Raw genomic sequence first — 16,502 nt, forward strand, 5'->3', positions numbered from 1 at the left:
CCACTTGTACCTTCAGATAGCTGCTTATATTCCAAGATCTGTCCTGGGGTCCGTTCGGCAGGGGATGCAGTTATTGTCATAAAAACAACTTTTAATCCGGCAGCGCTGTGTCTAACGGCCGGGGCTTACATTTGTATATGCATTAGGCTGGCACCACCTCTCGGTCCTTCTTCCCCACCCTCCTCATCATTAGGAATGATCCAGGAACATTTACTGCTGTTTGAGCTTTGCACAGGTGTATTAACGATCCAGCTTATTATACACAATCCATGTTCATTATACACACAGCTGGGGAATAGGAAGCAATCTGCCTGGAGCATTCCTAATGATGAGGAGGGTGGGGAGGAAGGACGGAGAGGTGGTGCCAGCCTAATGCAATAACAAATGTAAGCCCCGGCCGTTAGACACAGCGCTGCCGGAATAAAAGTTGTTTTTATGACAATAACTGCATCCTCTGCCCGAACGGACCCCAGGACAGATCATGGATTAAAAGGTATAAGTGGTTTGGGGGGGTCAGATTGTGGGAACAGATTCGCTTTAATAAAGCTTGAATGCAGGGGCGTAACTAGAAATGTCTGGGCCCCATAGCAAACTTTTGATTGGGCCCCACCCCCCCTCCCTTGATCGACCACTACGCCATCAACACACTCAGCTCTACACAGGTTCTGTACACCAAATACATTACAGTGCAGTTATTCACAGGGGATGTCTTCTCTGATCAGAGTTGTTTCCTTTTCATTTTCTTCTCCATCTGCCCTGGGCCATTATGAGAACTTCTCCGAGCCACGAATTCACAGAATCTGCCAGACAAACATATTAGGCTCCTTATACTGGCATCATCCTCATCTCTATACACACTGAACATCTGTATTGGCCCCTTTACACCCTCATTTAGTTGGTAGCCCTAACACTTTGTGACCCCCTTATAGTATATGCCCCTCTGTGTATTCCCCCTTACAGATGCCCCCGTGTTAGCCCCTTATAAATGACCCCCCCCTGTGTTTTCCATCCCCCTCATAGATGGTCCCCCATGTTGCCCCCCCCTTATAGATGCCCCTCATGTTGTCCCTTTATAGATGGCCCCCTTGTGTTGTGCCCCTATAGATGCCCTCTCATTTGGTCCCCCTATAAATGCCTCTTATGTTGTCTCCCTAGAGATGGCCCCCTGTATAATCCCACTATAGATGGCCCCCTGTATTATCCCCCATAGATGCCCCCCCCTGTATTATCCCCCATAGATGCCACCCCCCTGTATTATCTCCCATAGATGCCACCCCCCCGTATTATCACCCATAGATGCCCCCCATTATTATCCCCCATAGATGGCCCCCTGTATTATTCCTCATAGATGCCCCCCTGTATATCCCCCATAGATGCCCCCCCTGTATAATCCCCCATCGATGCATAGATGCCCCTCTGTATTATCCCCCATAGATGCCCCCCTGTATTATCCCCCATAGATGCCCCCCTGTATTATCCCCCATAGATGCCTCCTGTATATCTCCCATAGATGGCCCCCTGTATTATCCCCCATAGATGCACCCCCTGTATTATCCCCCATAGATGCACCCCCTGTATTATCCCCCATAGATGCCCCCCCTGTATTTCCCCCATAGATGCACCCCCTGTATTATCCCCCATAGATGCCCCCCCTGTATATCCCCCATAGATGCCCCCCCTGTATATCCCCATAGATGCCCCCTGTATCATCCCCCTTTGCAAAGCAGATTAAAAAAAAAACACAACTCACCTAACTCCCCCGTTGGCTGTCTTCTCTGCTTCTCCCCAGGGGGCTTCCTGGGGGGTGTCCCGGGGATTCCCGGGCAGCACTGGTACCAAAGTCAGTGTCTGCCCGGGCTAGTACGTCCAGCGCACGGAGCGTCTGTGGACTGTGCCGGAAGTACAGGCTGGGGGCGGACTCTGAACTCTCTGGTACCTGTGTTGCCGGGGATAGGACGGGATGGCAAGGGGGGGCCCCTTGCGCATCCCATCCTATCCCCGGCAGCACAGGTACCAGAGAGCTCAGAGTCTGCCCCCGGCCTGTACTTCCGGCACAGACGCTCCGTGCGCCGGAAGTACTAGCCCGGGCGGATGCTGAGTCCGGTACCAGTGCTACCCCCAGGTACCAGGGCACCCCTGGACCCCAAACAGCTGCAGCACCCGGAAGGCCTGCTCGACCGCCGGGTGCTACAGGCCATGTCAGCTCCGGGAGCCCGCGCCACGGGCCCCTGATACGGCGGGGCCCGGCGATAGTTCCGCCCCTGCTTGAATGGTTGTCCTGACCTTTATTCGCAACTCACACTTGAAGCGACTATGTATCCACCAACCCACCCCACCATATTGCTAGTATCTTCCGTTTGATGAGAGTAAATCCTTACCAGTCGCGTCTTTTAAAATGATCTTTTAAACTTGCTGCGCTGTGTCACACTGGCGTGGCCTATATTGTCTGTGCTCCAGGTCTGCGATGCCTCTCTTTTCTTCCTCCCTGCCCTCCTCATCAGGCAGGAATTCTCTTATTCATCACCTCTCTAAACAGTGCACATGTGCCATAGACACACAGGTGCACTGTTTGGACGGGCGATGACTAGAAGTCCTGTCTGGGGGCATTCTTACTAGCGTTCTTTCTGTTATCCCCCATTATGTGACATTAAATAGACCTTTTCTAGGAAGCAAATGTAATGATTTTTAATTATTTTAAGCAATCATAATTATTGTTTGTACACATGCTCCTCTCTCCCACCAAACATCCCTTGGCACCTTTATAACCATATACCAGTGCTTCTCTGGACATGTCTCTTTTAACTTGACAAAAGTTAAAATGTGTTGTTTCTATGAGACCAATAAATCCTGCTTTACCCTTGGATTTACTGCCTGAACTGTGCCGTTCAGCACCACAGTTCCTTATATGTTCTGATAGCCCTGACTAGGGATGGTACGAACCGAGTTCATCCGAACCCGAACCTCGGTGGGTTCGGACCATCCCTAGCCCTGAGGATCTGACACTTCTGAACAGAGGGTCATAACAGTCACTAATCAGTATCACAATGTACAATGTAACAAGCAATAAACCAAGTAAGTTAATTACATTAACACTATTCTCTGTCACAATAATGTTACTGGGGATTGAATATGGGGAGCTTTTGCCCTTGGAGTACTCCTATATACTGTATATTGACTGACATTAAAAATCTTTTAGGTTAGACCTACATGGCTCCATGGACCCTGTTTTTGCATATTCAATATATCAATGGAGACTCCTAATTGAGTAGTTTGTTTGAACTCAGTGATTGTTGGGTTTTGCTGGTATACTGTTCATTGCCCCTGATAGCCAAAATCCTACTCCACAATGATGAGGGGCAATACCCTGAAATAGCTGTCTTTGGACAGATACCTGGCTTTGGTTTTCTCTTGTCATGTCGCAATACTCACAACTGAGTTAGACTTAGACACTAAAGGGGCCACCCTGGTAGTTCCCTATTTGTGTCCTAATACTCGCAACTGAGTGGGACTTTTGTTAAGATATATCCATAATATAGATATTTTTAAAATGAAATACAGCTATAGAAAAAATAAGGTTCTTAGCATACCATTTGATCAAATAGTGCGTACCATTTGTTCATTGGGGAGGCAGTAACCTATCAACAGCTGATGGGTATAGGCGGCTGCCTCCCGATAGTGCCGGGGAAAGAGTCGACGGTCACGTGACTTCCCTGTGAGGTAGCTCTTACGCTAAAGCGCTGGAACTGCCTCAGAATTTTTCTAGGCGGCATGGAGGAGGACGCTTGCTCCATAGCAGCCTCACACACACTCTGTGAGGTGAAGATGGCATCTCCAGAAGTAAAGCGTCCTCCTTTCAAGAGGATTAGGAAACCCTCACCCACTTCCTCCTTATCCTCTGAGGAGGATATTTCTGTAAAAAGGAGGAAAACTTCTGTCAATGACAGGGCTGGGGGGCCCTGAACATAGGAAGCAGTCAGCCATGTCAGATACACCCTTAGGTTAAACAAACACTCTTCTGGTGTTTTTCCAAATTTAACCCCTAGACGACCCTGGACGTACAGTTACGTCATGGAAGTCTTTCACCAGACGACCCGGAGCGGAGCGCGCTTCATAGCAGGTGGGGGCCGGCTGCAATTAGCAGCTGGCACCTCACCGTTAATGACAGGCTGCAACGATCGCGCTGCAGCGTGTCATTAACTCTTTAAACGCCGGGAGTACCCTGTCACTTACCGATCGGGACCCCCGCAGTGTAACTGTGGGGTCCCAATCGTTGAAACGGACCGCCGGAGGTCTCTCATCTGCCTCTGTGCCGTCCGATCGGCGATCTGCTTCACTGAGCCTGCACAGGCAGGCTCAATGAGCAGATTGCCGATAACACTGATCAATGCTATGCCTATGGCATAGCAGTGATCAATGTCTGCAATCAAAAAAGTGTATGTAAAAGTCCCCCAAAGGGACTTCAAATGTGTAAAAAAAAAAGTTAAAAACACTATTACACTACCCCAAAGCACCTCCCCATTGTATAAATAAAACATATAAAAATAAATAAATAACCTCATTCGCGTTGATTGGAGGGAGGAGTATGAGGCAGAGCTAGGACCCGCCTCTCCCTAGCGTACCTCGTGGGTCCGGGACCAGCCATGTGTTATAATCGGTGGACCCTATCAGCTGTTAACCTGGGGATATCTGGAGGCGGATAGCCCAGATGGTGGTGGCCAGCCGAGTCCAAGTGTTCTAGTGAAGAGGTCTTGAGCTTTGAGGTGATGAGCTGTAGTACCCGTACAATAGCGGGTGTAAGTGGTAGCTCTCTCTGAGTCCGTGGGAAGTCTCGTGAGAAGACGTCATCAGATAGGGAAGCAGTGCTGGGATACCCTGGAGCCCGGTGAGAGAGAGCTCCGGCGTGCCCGCGCTGCAGTGCCTGTGCTTGCAGAGAACAAGAGATTTTCCCTGGGCATAGAGTTCATGCTCGGCTGGTGAGCTGTAACAAGGGAGGTCGGGAGCTCCGGAGCCTGGTGAGAGCAGGCATCGACACGAACTCCTGGGGACATGAAGGTGAACAGCTCAGAGTAAGCTGGTGGGGTAACGACTCCGCAGAGAGTGAGGTGCATTTTTTTTTTCAACCAGCTTGAAATACCCTGGTGGAAGGGCAATTGCTAGGCCCGGGTAAGAGGGACAAAATGGACTCAGAGTAGAGCAGTGTTGAATCTACAAGCTGCAGGTGGAAATTGCATAGGGGTGAGGTGGGACCCTGTGGCGGAGGGTTCCTCTACGCTCCTGAGTGTATTGAAACAACCTGTAAGAGACTTTGTGATCACTCTAGGGGTGCAGTGGCAGTGCACCCATTGGAAAGGACCGGACTAACCCTACTAACAAGGGAATGGCTGATTGACTCTGGTGGACTGCAAGGACTCTGCCAGGGGACTATAGGGGTTATAGTGCCAACGTATCCTCTGATGAATGCTGCCCCTAAGAGCAGATATAAGTGATACACAAGGAATGTGTGACTGTGATTACTAACAATATCATCTGAGTAGCTATAACTGAGGAAACTTTCTCGGGTTTTTTTTTTTTTGGAACAGCGCCAAATTTCAACTGGGAAAGGGTAACTAATATCATTAACTGATGAAAAGAAAAGGGACCTGAGATGAACTGGTCGCCTTTATTAAGCCTTTTAGGCCGGTATATGTTACACTATCAATAATAAGAAGAAATAGGTGTCCGGGTTACCCTTTATGGGAGAGTGGTGTAACTAACATCTTTGTTTTCCAGATATTAACAGAGTGGAAACGTGAATTCTGAGACTCTCTAATTAACCCTTCTGACTTCTGTTTTTTGAGACGCCCAGCAGGGGTTAAATTGGAGCAAATTGGAGATACGCTAGACGTCTTTTCTAGATTAGTGACCAAGGATGTCCAAGCCCTCATCTATCCAAATGATAGACCTAATTTGTCCCCAACAGAGCTATCAGCCCTTAAATGGTTTAGTCACCACTCTCAAATTGTCTGCAAAAAAGCGGATAAAGGTGGCAACATTGTTGTCATGTCTAAAAAATATTACCTAGAAGAGGCTGATAGACTCCTTGGGGACACTGAGGTCTATTTACGACTAAAACAAGACCCTACCAATAAATTCCTAACCAATTGCAGTCGTTGTTACGCAAACATGTAGAACAAGGTACCATACTAAAAAAGACAGCTGAGAAATTGCTTCCACTTCACCCCAGGAAGCCATCCTGGTACTTTCTTCCGAAGGTGCACAAGTCACTGAGCGGGGATCGGCTCGGTGACTGAGTACCTGTCTAAGTACCTAGATTGGCTATTACGCCCACTATTGTGCACGATCCCCACGTACCTAAAAGATACGGGTGAATTCCTCGAAGCTATCCAGGACATTGTCTGTCAGAAGGGATTTTCCCTGGCCTCCGTGGATGTGGAGAGCCTGTACACCCGCATTTCTCAGGATTCGGGTGTGCAGGCTGTCCAGGAGGTGCTGTCCAGTACGGACAAACCAGACTCATTTGCACATTTTGTGGGGGAGGCTTTATCTTTTGTGTTATCACATAATGCATTTAAGTTTGGGGACCAATGGTTCCAACAAGTGTCAGGAGTGGCCATGGGGACCCCAGTAGCCTGTTCTTTAGCTAATCTGTTTCTGGCTGTCTTTGAGAAAAAATATATTTTTACACTTAACAATCAGTTCATACGCTACATTGTAATATTTTTGCGTTTTATGGACGACATTTTTATAGTATGGTCAGGGACTAGAGCCCAGTTCGAACAATTTGTGGAATATCTTAATGAGGGATCCAAAATGAATATGAAATTCACGTCAGTGTTTGGGGAAAAACAACTGGATTTTCTTGACGTGAGGGTTGAGATAGTCGATGGCAAATTGGTCACGTCAGGTTTCCGTAAAGAGACAGCGACTAATTCTTTATTACAATTCAGCAGTCCCCCTCATGTCAAGAAATCCCTCCTGTTTAAGGAGGCTTAACTCTACGGAGGAGAACTTCCTTAAACAGTCTCAAGAGCTAGTAGACCGACTCAGAGAAAGAGGTTACCCGACGAAGATAGTATTGGAAGCTTTTGAGAGAGCCAAGACACAGAAAAGGGACAGAGTACTTAGGAATAAAAAGAGAAGTAAAAAAGAGAAACGGTTTGTGTTTACATTTACACACACCCCAATTTACAGAATGATACAATCAGCTATTAGGAGACACTGGCACATAGTAGAGCAAGATAATGAATTGGGGAGGTGGCACACAGACAACCCCTGTTTGCGTATAGGAGCACACGTACAATAGGTGATCAGTTATCAAGACCTATACACACAGATGAAAAGAAAAAATACACCTGGCTCGAGAGAGATTTACCTAAGGGTAATTTTAAATGCGGTCACTGTCCCCATTGCAGATATAATGCAAAATCAAAGTTTATTTGTATAGGGGGCGTGAGTTGGGAGGTGAGACAGTTCATCACATGTCGGTCTGGTTACATAGTATACTCGATAGTATGTCCTTGCGGCATGTTCTATATAGGGAGAACTATTCATAGCTTACAGGTCCGCTTCAGAGAACATATGAGATCAGTAACTACAGGTGTAGGTGCAGCTAGACTGATTGCACATGTTAGGGAAAAACATGATAGTGACCCCACTGTGCTTAAATTTTCAGGTCTAGAATTGGTCCGTAATAATCCAGATGGAGGGGATCGCCAAAAAATCCTAGCTAAAAAAGAGGCGACATGGATCATCCGGACAGGGGCCATGGGCGCACTAGGATTAAATGATAGAAATGAAATGTCTGCTTTTTTGTAAATTCCTCTTGATTGTTTGTTCTGATTTTAACATTTATAACTATGTGTGTTATTATTTTTCACATTTTGTATTGTTATATTGTATACTATCAGCGCATGCTGACGTATTTAGGCTAGGTTCACACTATGTAACTGTGCGGCTGTATTTTTTATGCGGCTGTAAATGTGCGGATGAAACTACGGCCGTGGGAAAAAATAGACATGCGGCTCAAAACATACGGTCATTTACTTGGAAATCTGGTTCAACTAAAAATAACAAATAAAATCTTAAGAAAGTGATGCAAACACCTCTGGATGCATCTGGGAAAGCAGGGAAACAGTTTACATGAATTGCTATTACCGGGGTTTGCGATCCTCTGCAGTATGCCGATGCCGATGCCTCTCATGTTTAATATATTGAATTAATAAAACACATTTTCTTTGTAATAAAGTCCCTTTTGTTGTTCAACAATTTAATTCTAACGAATCCATCATTTTGCAATTAAATATACTGTTAAAATAAATATATATATAAATAAATGTATATTTATATATATATTTATTTTTTGACAGTATATTTAATTGCACAATGATGGATTCGTTAGAATTAAATTATTGAACAACGAAACTGAATTTATTTCATCGAAAAAGTGTTTTATTAATTAAATATTAATTAGTTCAGGAAGCTCCATAAGCCGTTAATTCATATTGCCGGCAAAAGAGCATTCTGTACTAATCATCACTTTACTTTAATGAAAACATCAAATGTTTCTTCTAATTATGTTATCACAATAGCATTATTAGAAGAAACATTTAGAATTATATGTGCGCTCAGCTGATTGGCTGATCGGCTGAGCGCACATATAATTAGCGGGTCCGCAGCACAGTGACTTCATTGTGCTGCGGACCAGCAAAGAGGACACATCGGGGTGAGTATAGAATTCTCCCCACCCCCTCCCCAGCACTGCACCCCTCCCAGCAAGGAAGGGGGGGCACTTAACCCCTTCCTTGCTGGGATGGGTGCAGTCTGACATCAGTCTGGCCCCCAAGGGGTTAAGGGGGATACAATACATCCTCCCTTAACCCCTTGGGGGCCAGACTGTAAGCAGCGATCTGTAAAGATGCTGCATACTGTAAGGAGCACAACACCGCTCACAATGATGGGTGTTGTGCTCCTGTTTGTGTGTTTTTTGTGTGTTTCTCCCTTTTTGTTTTTCAGATATCGGTATCCTGGGGATTACGTCGGATTCCGTGGACTACGTCGATGACCAGCGGTTTTTTTTTTAATAAAATGGTCAATGAGGGGTGTGGGGGTGTTTTTATTTGAATAAAAAATTTTTTTAACTTGTGTCTTGTCTTTATTTCTTTATTTTATAGACTTAGTAGTGGAAGCCGTCTAATAGACGGAATCCATTACTAAGTTGGGGCCTAGTGTTAGCCGGTATAAAATGGCTAACACTAACCCCCTATTATTACCCCAGTACCCAATGCCACCAGGGGTACTGGGAAGAGTCGGGTGCCAGTGGTCCCGGAGCATCAAAATTGGCGCTCCTGGACCGGGCGGCAGCAGGCTGGTAAGATTTAGGCTGGGGAGGGCCTAAACCAATGGCTCTTCCCAACCTGGTGTTACCAGGCTGCTGTCGTTTAGTTTTTAACCCGGCTGGTTATAAAATAGGGGGGACCCTATGCGTTTTTTTTTTTTTAAATAAATAAATAATAAAAAAAAATGCATAGGGTCCCCCCTATTTTTATAACCAGCCGGGTTAAAAACCAAATGACAGCAGCCTGGTAACACCAGGCTGGGAAGAGCCATTGGCACCCGGCTCTTCCCAGTACCCCTGGTGGCATTGGGTACTGGGGTAATAATAGGGGGTTAGTGTTAGCCATTTTATACCGGCTAACACTAGGCCCCAACTTAGTAATGGATTCCGTCTATTAGACGGCTTCCACTACTAAGTCTATAAAGTAAAGAAATAAAGACAAGACACAAGTTAAAAAATTTTTTTATTCAAATAAAAACACCCCCACACCCCTCATTGACCATTTTATTAAAAAAACAACAACAAACAACCGCTGGTCATCGACGTAGTCCACGGAATCCGACGTAATCCCCAGGATACCGATATCTGAAAAACAAAAAGGGAGAAACACACAAAAAACACACAAACAGGAGCACAACACCCATCATTGTGAGCGGTGTTGTGCTCCTTACAGTATGCAGCATCTTTACAGATCGCTGCTTACAGTCTGGCCCCCAAGGGGTTAAGGGAGGATGTATTGAATCCCCCTTAACCCCTTGGGGGCCAGACTGATGTCAGACTGCACCCATCCCAGCAAGGAAGGGGTTAAGTGACCCCCCTTCCTTGCTGGGAGGGGTGCAGTGCAGGGGAGGGGGTGGGAAGATCTGTATACTCACCTCGATGTGTCCTCTTCGCTGGTCCGCAGCACAATGAAGTCACTGTGCTGCGGACCCGCTAATTATATGTGCGCTGAGCCAATCAGCCAATCAGCTGAGCGCACATATAATTCTAAATGTTTCTTCTAATAATGCTATTGTGATAACATAATTAGAAGAAACATTTGATGTTTTAATTACAGTAAAGTGATGATTAGTACAGAATGCTCTATTGCCGGCAATATGAATTAACGGCTTACTGGAGCTTCCTGTACTAATTAATATTTAATTAATAAAACACATTTTTGTTGAAATAAAATCAGTTTCGTTGTTCAATAATTTAATTCTAAGGAATCCATCATTGTGCAATTAAATATACTGTCAAAAAATAAATATATATATATAAATATACATTTATTTATATATATATTTATTTTAACAGTATATTTAATTGCATAATGATGGATTCGTTAGAATTAAATTATTGAACAACGAAAGGGACTCTATTACAAAGAAAATGTGTTTTATTAATTTAATATATTAACTATTAGAGGCATCGGCATTCGGCATCATTGCCGGCTATTTTTGAAGTACTCCGTACGGACCGCCTGTCAATCCACGGCCGCATGTCCAGCCGCAAACAATGGTCTTGTTCATTTTTTACGGGTCCGTTTACGATAGGGCCGTAGATTCATACATAGTGTGCACTGTGCAGCCGTATATCGTATACTTTCCAGCGTACGCATGAACCACCAAAAATACCGCCGCACAATTACAGCCGCAAATACAGCCGCACAGTTACATAGTGTGAACCTAGCCAAAAGGTGTAAAGGGAAAATATTTAAACTTAACCCGTTTTGGTTAAATTTGGTGGAGGATAGTGAGGAAATAGAGAAGGAGTTGGAGGAAATAATAGAAATAAATTGGGGCACAGCACAGTCACACGTAGTTTGGGATACAATAAAAGCAATCATTAGGGGGCAATATTTTTCTAAAATCACTAATTTAAAAAAAAAAAATTTAGGATAAAAGAAATAGAACACAGAGAGAAAGTGAAGAAATTTGAGGTAGAATTTATTAATTCACCATCACAAGAGACACAAAATAAGTTAAAAGCCAGTCAAGAAGAACTAGATGGATACCTGCTTAGAAAAGCGGAAAAACAGTTAGAGTTTATGAGGAGGAAAAGGTTTGAGGAAGCAGGAACCCCTAGTAAGGGGTGGATGGCCCTAATTAGAAATCAAGAAGGGAAAAGGGGAGTTGAAGCGATTTATAGAACAGATGGAAAAATAGTTAATAGCAATAAAGCCATATTGGATGAGTTTAAGTTGTTTTTTGAAGGGATGTATACTTCTGATGGTTCACAAAATAAGGCAAATATGGAAGATTATTTTAAAGACTGCGTACTCCCCAATATTGGTCAGAGTCAAAGAGAGATGTTAGATGCCCCGATATCAGTTATGGAATTAGAGAAATTAGAGGAATTAGAGAAATTTAGACTCTACGGGAAATGGGTCGGCACCAGGTAGATATGGTTACCTTATGAATTATATAAAAAACATAGGAAAGTATTGATCCCGGTACTCTACCGAGTGTTGACTAAGGCTATTGAGGACACTCCCAGAATCAATGAAGGAAGCCGCTATAATTTTAATCCCCAAACCCGGTAAAAAGTTATTAGAGAAAGAGTCATACAGACCCATCTCCCTTATAAACTCAGATATTAAGTTATTGGCAAAAATTCTAGCTGCAAGACTTGGGGGGGTTATTGAGGAAATTATCCATGAAGATCAAACAGGATTTATAGGAGGTAGAATGGCAAAACAGAACATTCGTAGATTGCATGAGAATATCCAAATGACTGGGGACCCGGAGGCCCACTCCATCCTGTCACTAGATGCTGCAAAAGCGTTTGACAGTGGGAATATCTGTGGGATAAATTTGGGATAGGGGAAAGATGTATAAATATGGTTAAGTTACTTTATGATGGAGCTAGTGCCGTGGTGACAATTGACAATTGACAATTATTCTGGGTATGTTTATCTCTAAAGAGGTACAAGGCAGGAGTTTCCCCTCTCCCCTTTGCTCTTCGCCCTAAGTATTGAACCATTAGCTTGTATGATTCGAGCAGATCCTGATCTGCATGGTTTTGGGGCGAGGGGCGAAGGGGACAGGGTGTCACTCTACGCCGATGATTTGTTATTGTTTTTAACCCCTTCACGTCAGCCATCTGTATATATACGTTCCTATTGCACATGCCCCGTGCAGTAGGAATGTACATATACGTTCCGGCTTTGACGGGGCTTTGTGATGAGAACGGGATCGCTGCAGGGACAGCGATCCCGCTCTCATCTGTGTACAGCACCGAAGATAATGAGGATCAGCTGCGATCCCGCAGCTGACCCCCATTAACCCCTTAGTGACCGCCGAAACGGCGGTCACTAATGGGCCGGTGCCGCCGCTGTATTTCATCTCCCCCCACCGTGAATCCACGGTGGGGGGAGATGAAATAAGTAAAAATCAGACCCCAGATCAGCCCCTAGTGCCCCAGTCACTAACCCCCCCTCCCGTGGCGGCCATCGGATCCAAGATGGCCGCCGCGATCACTGTGAACAGACTAATGTCTGTTCACAGTGATCAAAAAAGAAAAATGAATGAAAGCCCCATGCTCTCCGCCACCGGAGGTAGCGGAGAGCATGGGGCAGTCATCGGGACCCCCCCTGTGGGGTCCCGGTACAAGCAATCAGCGGTATATACTATATACCGCTGATCGCTTGTGCCATGTGCTCCAGGCACTTTTTATCCCCTGTCACCATGAATGATTGGTGACAGGGGATAAAAAGTGATGTCCCCCCACCCCCCAAGTCGCCCCCCACCCCCCCTGTCACCCCCGTCCCCCAGTCACCCCCCCTTCCCCATATACTCACCGGATCCATGGAGCTCCTTCCTCTTCGGTGTCCTGGCTGGTTATGAAGTGCGCATGCGCTCCACAACCAGCCAAGCTCTGAAAATTTAAAGTGACAGAGACCAATTTGGTCTCTGTCACTGAACTATGATTACTGTGATAGAAAATATCACAGTAATCATAGTAATACAGTGAAAATGAATGTATAAAGTACAAAAAGTGACAAACATACAAAAAAATAAAACACACACTTTTTATTATAGTAATAATTACAGTTTACTCCCAAATTACCCCTAACCCCCCCCAGATTACCCGTAACCACCGCAGGTTGCCCGTAACCACCGCACGTTGCCCGTAACCACCCCAGGTTGTCCGTAATCACGTCAGATTGCACGTAACCCCCCAGATTACCCGTAACCACCGCACGTTGCCCATAACCACCGCACGTTGCCCGTAACCACCGCACATTGCCCGTAACCACCACACATTGCCAGTGACCCCCTCCAGATTGTCCTTAATCACCCCAGATTGCCTGTAACCACCCCAAATTACATGTAACCACCCTAAATTAGCTATAAGCACTTCACTCTATCCGTAACAATTCTAGATTGTCTGTAACCCCTCCAGGTTTCCCCTAACACCGCAGGTTGGGCATAACCACCGCAGGTTGGGCATAACCACCCCAGATTGCCCGTAATCATGCCAGATTACATGTAACCCCCCAGATTGCACGCAACCACCGCAGGTTGCCTCTGACCACCGCACCTTGCCTCTGACCACCGCACGTCGCCTCTGACCACCGCACGTCACCTATGACCACCGCACGTCGCCTATGACCACCGCACCTTGCCTCTGACCACCGCACGTCGCCTATGACCACCGCACATCGCCTATGACCACCGCACCTTGCATCTGACCACCGCACCTTGCCTCTGAACACTGCACCTTGCCTCTAACCACCCCAAATTGCCAGTGACCCCCTCCAGATTGCCCGTAACCACGCCAGATTACAGGTACCCACCTCAGATTACCTATTAGCACTTCAGTTTATCCGTAACCACAGCAGGTTGCCTGTAACCACCCCAGATTGTCCGCAACCACCCCAGATTGTCCGTAACCACAGCAGGTTGCCTGTAACCATACCAGAATGTCTGTAACCACAGCAGGTTGTCCGTATTCACCCCACGTTGCCCATAACCACCCCAGGTTGCCTCTAACCACCCCAGGTTGCCTCTAACCACACCAGGTTGCCTGTAACCACCCCAGGTTGCCGTAACCACAGCAGGTTGCCTGTGACCACCCCATGTTGACCGTATCCACTCCAGACTACCCGTAACCACCCCAGACTGCCCGTAACCACCCCAGACTGCCCGTAACCACCCCAGACTGCCCGTAACCACCTCAGACTGCCCGTAACCACCTCTAGATTACCCGGAACCACCCCAGACTGTCCGTAACCACCCCACATTACCTGTAATCTAATTTTTTTTATTGTATTTTAGTAACTGCGCTATTATAATAACTGTAACTAGCTGCGGTTTTGCTCCAGCAAATTGGCGCTCCTTCCCTTCTGAGCCCTGCTGTGTGCCCATACAGTGGTTTATGCCCACATATGGGGTACCGTTGTACTCAGGAGAACCTGCTTTACAGATTTTGGGGTACATTTTTTATCCTGTTCCTTGTGAAATTTAGAAATTTTAAACTAAACCAACATATTATTGGAAAAATTCAAGTTTTTCATTTTTACTGGCCAATTTTGAATACTTTCCTCTAATACCTGTGGGGCCAAAATGCTCATCCTACCCCAAGATGAATTCTTTGAGGGGTGTACTTTCCGAAATTGGGTGACTTTTGGGGGGATTCTATTCTGTAGACACTACAGGGGCACTACAAATGCACCTGGTGCTCAGAAACTTCTTCAGAAAAATCTGCAGAGAAAATGCTAATTGGCGCTCCTTCCCTTCTGAGCCCGGCTGTGTGCCCATACAGTGGTTTATGCCCACATATGGGGTACCGTTCTACTCAGGAGACCCTGCGTTACAGATTTTGGGGTGAATTTTCTCTCCTGTTCCTCGTGAAATTGAGAAATTTCCAACTAAAGGAACATATTATTGGAAAAATTCGAGTTTTTCATTTTTACTGTCTACTTTTGAATACTTTCCTCTAATACCTGTGGGGTCAAAATGCTCACCACACACCAAGATGAATTCTTTGAGGGGTGCACTTTCCAAAATGGGGTGACTTATGGCGAGATTTTACTCCGCTGGCACTACAGGGGCACTGCAAACCCACCTGGCGCTCAGAAACTTCTTCAGCAAAATCTGCATTGAAAAAGCTAATTGGCGCTCCTTCCCTTCTGAGCCCTGATGTGTGCCCATACAGTGGTTTATACTGACATATGAGGTACCTTTTTACTCGGGAGAACCTGCGTTACAAATTTTGGGGTACTTTTTTTTCTCTTGTTCCTCGTGAAATTGAGAAATTTCAAACTAAACGAACATATTATTGGGAAAATTTGAGTTTTTCATTTTTACTGTCTACTTTTGAATACTTTCCTCTAATACCTGTGGGGTCAAAATGCTCACCACACCCCAAAATGAATTCTTTGAGGGGTGCACTTTCCAAAATGGGGTGACTTATGGCGAGATTTTACTCCGCTGGCACTACAGGGGCTCTGCAAACACACCTGGCGCTCAGAAACTTCTTCAGCAAAATCTGCATTGAAAAAGCTAATTGGCGCTCCTTCCCTTCTGAGCCCCGCTGTGTGCCCATGCAGTGGTTTATGCTCACATATGAGGTACCGTTGTACTCATGAGAACCTGCGTTACAAATTTTGGGGTACTTTTTTTCTCTTTTTCCTCGTGAAATTGAAAAATTTCAAACTAAAGGAACATATTATTGGAAAAAATTTGAGTTTTTCATTTTTACTGTCTAATTTTGAATACTTTCCTCTAACACCTGTGGGGTCAAATTGCTCATCCTACCCCAAGATGAATTCTTTGAGGGGTGTACTTTCCAAAATGGGGTGACTTATGTTTTTTTTTCTCTCTGCTGACACTACAGGGGCACTGCAAATGCACCTGGCGCTCGGAAACTTCTTCAGCAAAATCTGCAATGGAAAAGCTAATTGGCGCTCCTTCCCTTCTGAGCCCCGCTGTGTGCCCATGCAGTGGTTTACGCCCACATATGGGGTACCGTAGTACTCAAGAGAACATGTGTTACAAATTTTGGGGTGCTTTTTCTCTCATGTTCCTTTTGAAAATGAGAAACTTTAATCTAAATGTATATATTATTGGAAAATTTTAATTTTTCATTTTTTTACAGCCTAATGGTGAATACTTTCCTCCAGCCCCTGTAGGGTTAAAATGCTCATTATACCCCTAGATTAATTCTTTAAGGTGTCTAGTTT

The 16,502-nt window shown here is 45.4% G+C and overlaps 1 protein-coding gene across 3 annotated transcripts in view; it reads left to right on the top strand.

The window, feature by feature from the left end:
- The window catches only part of SEMA6B (semaphorin 6B), a 683,939-nt gene that overhangs the window by 207,695 nt on the left and 459,742 nt on the right, over positions 1-16,502 (top strand). The gene's annotated exons all lie outside the window — the stretch shown is intronic.

Source organism: Dendropsophus ebraccatus, chromosome 3 (genome assembly GCF_027789765.1).
Source record: "Dendropsophus ebraccatus isolate aDenEbr1 chromosome 3, aDenEbr1.pat, whole genome shotgun sequence".
NCBI classification, from domain to species: domain Eukaryota; kingdom Metazoa; phylum Chordata; class Amphibia; order Anura; family Hylidae; genus Dendropsophus; species Dendropsophus ebraccatus.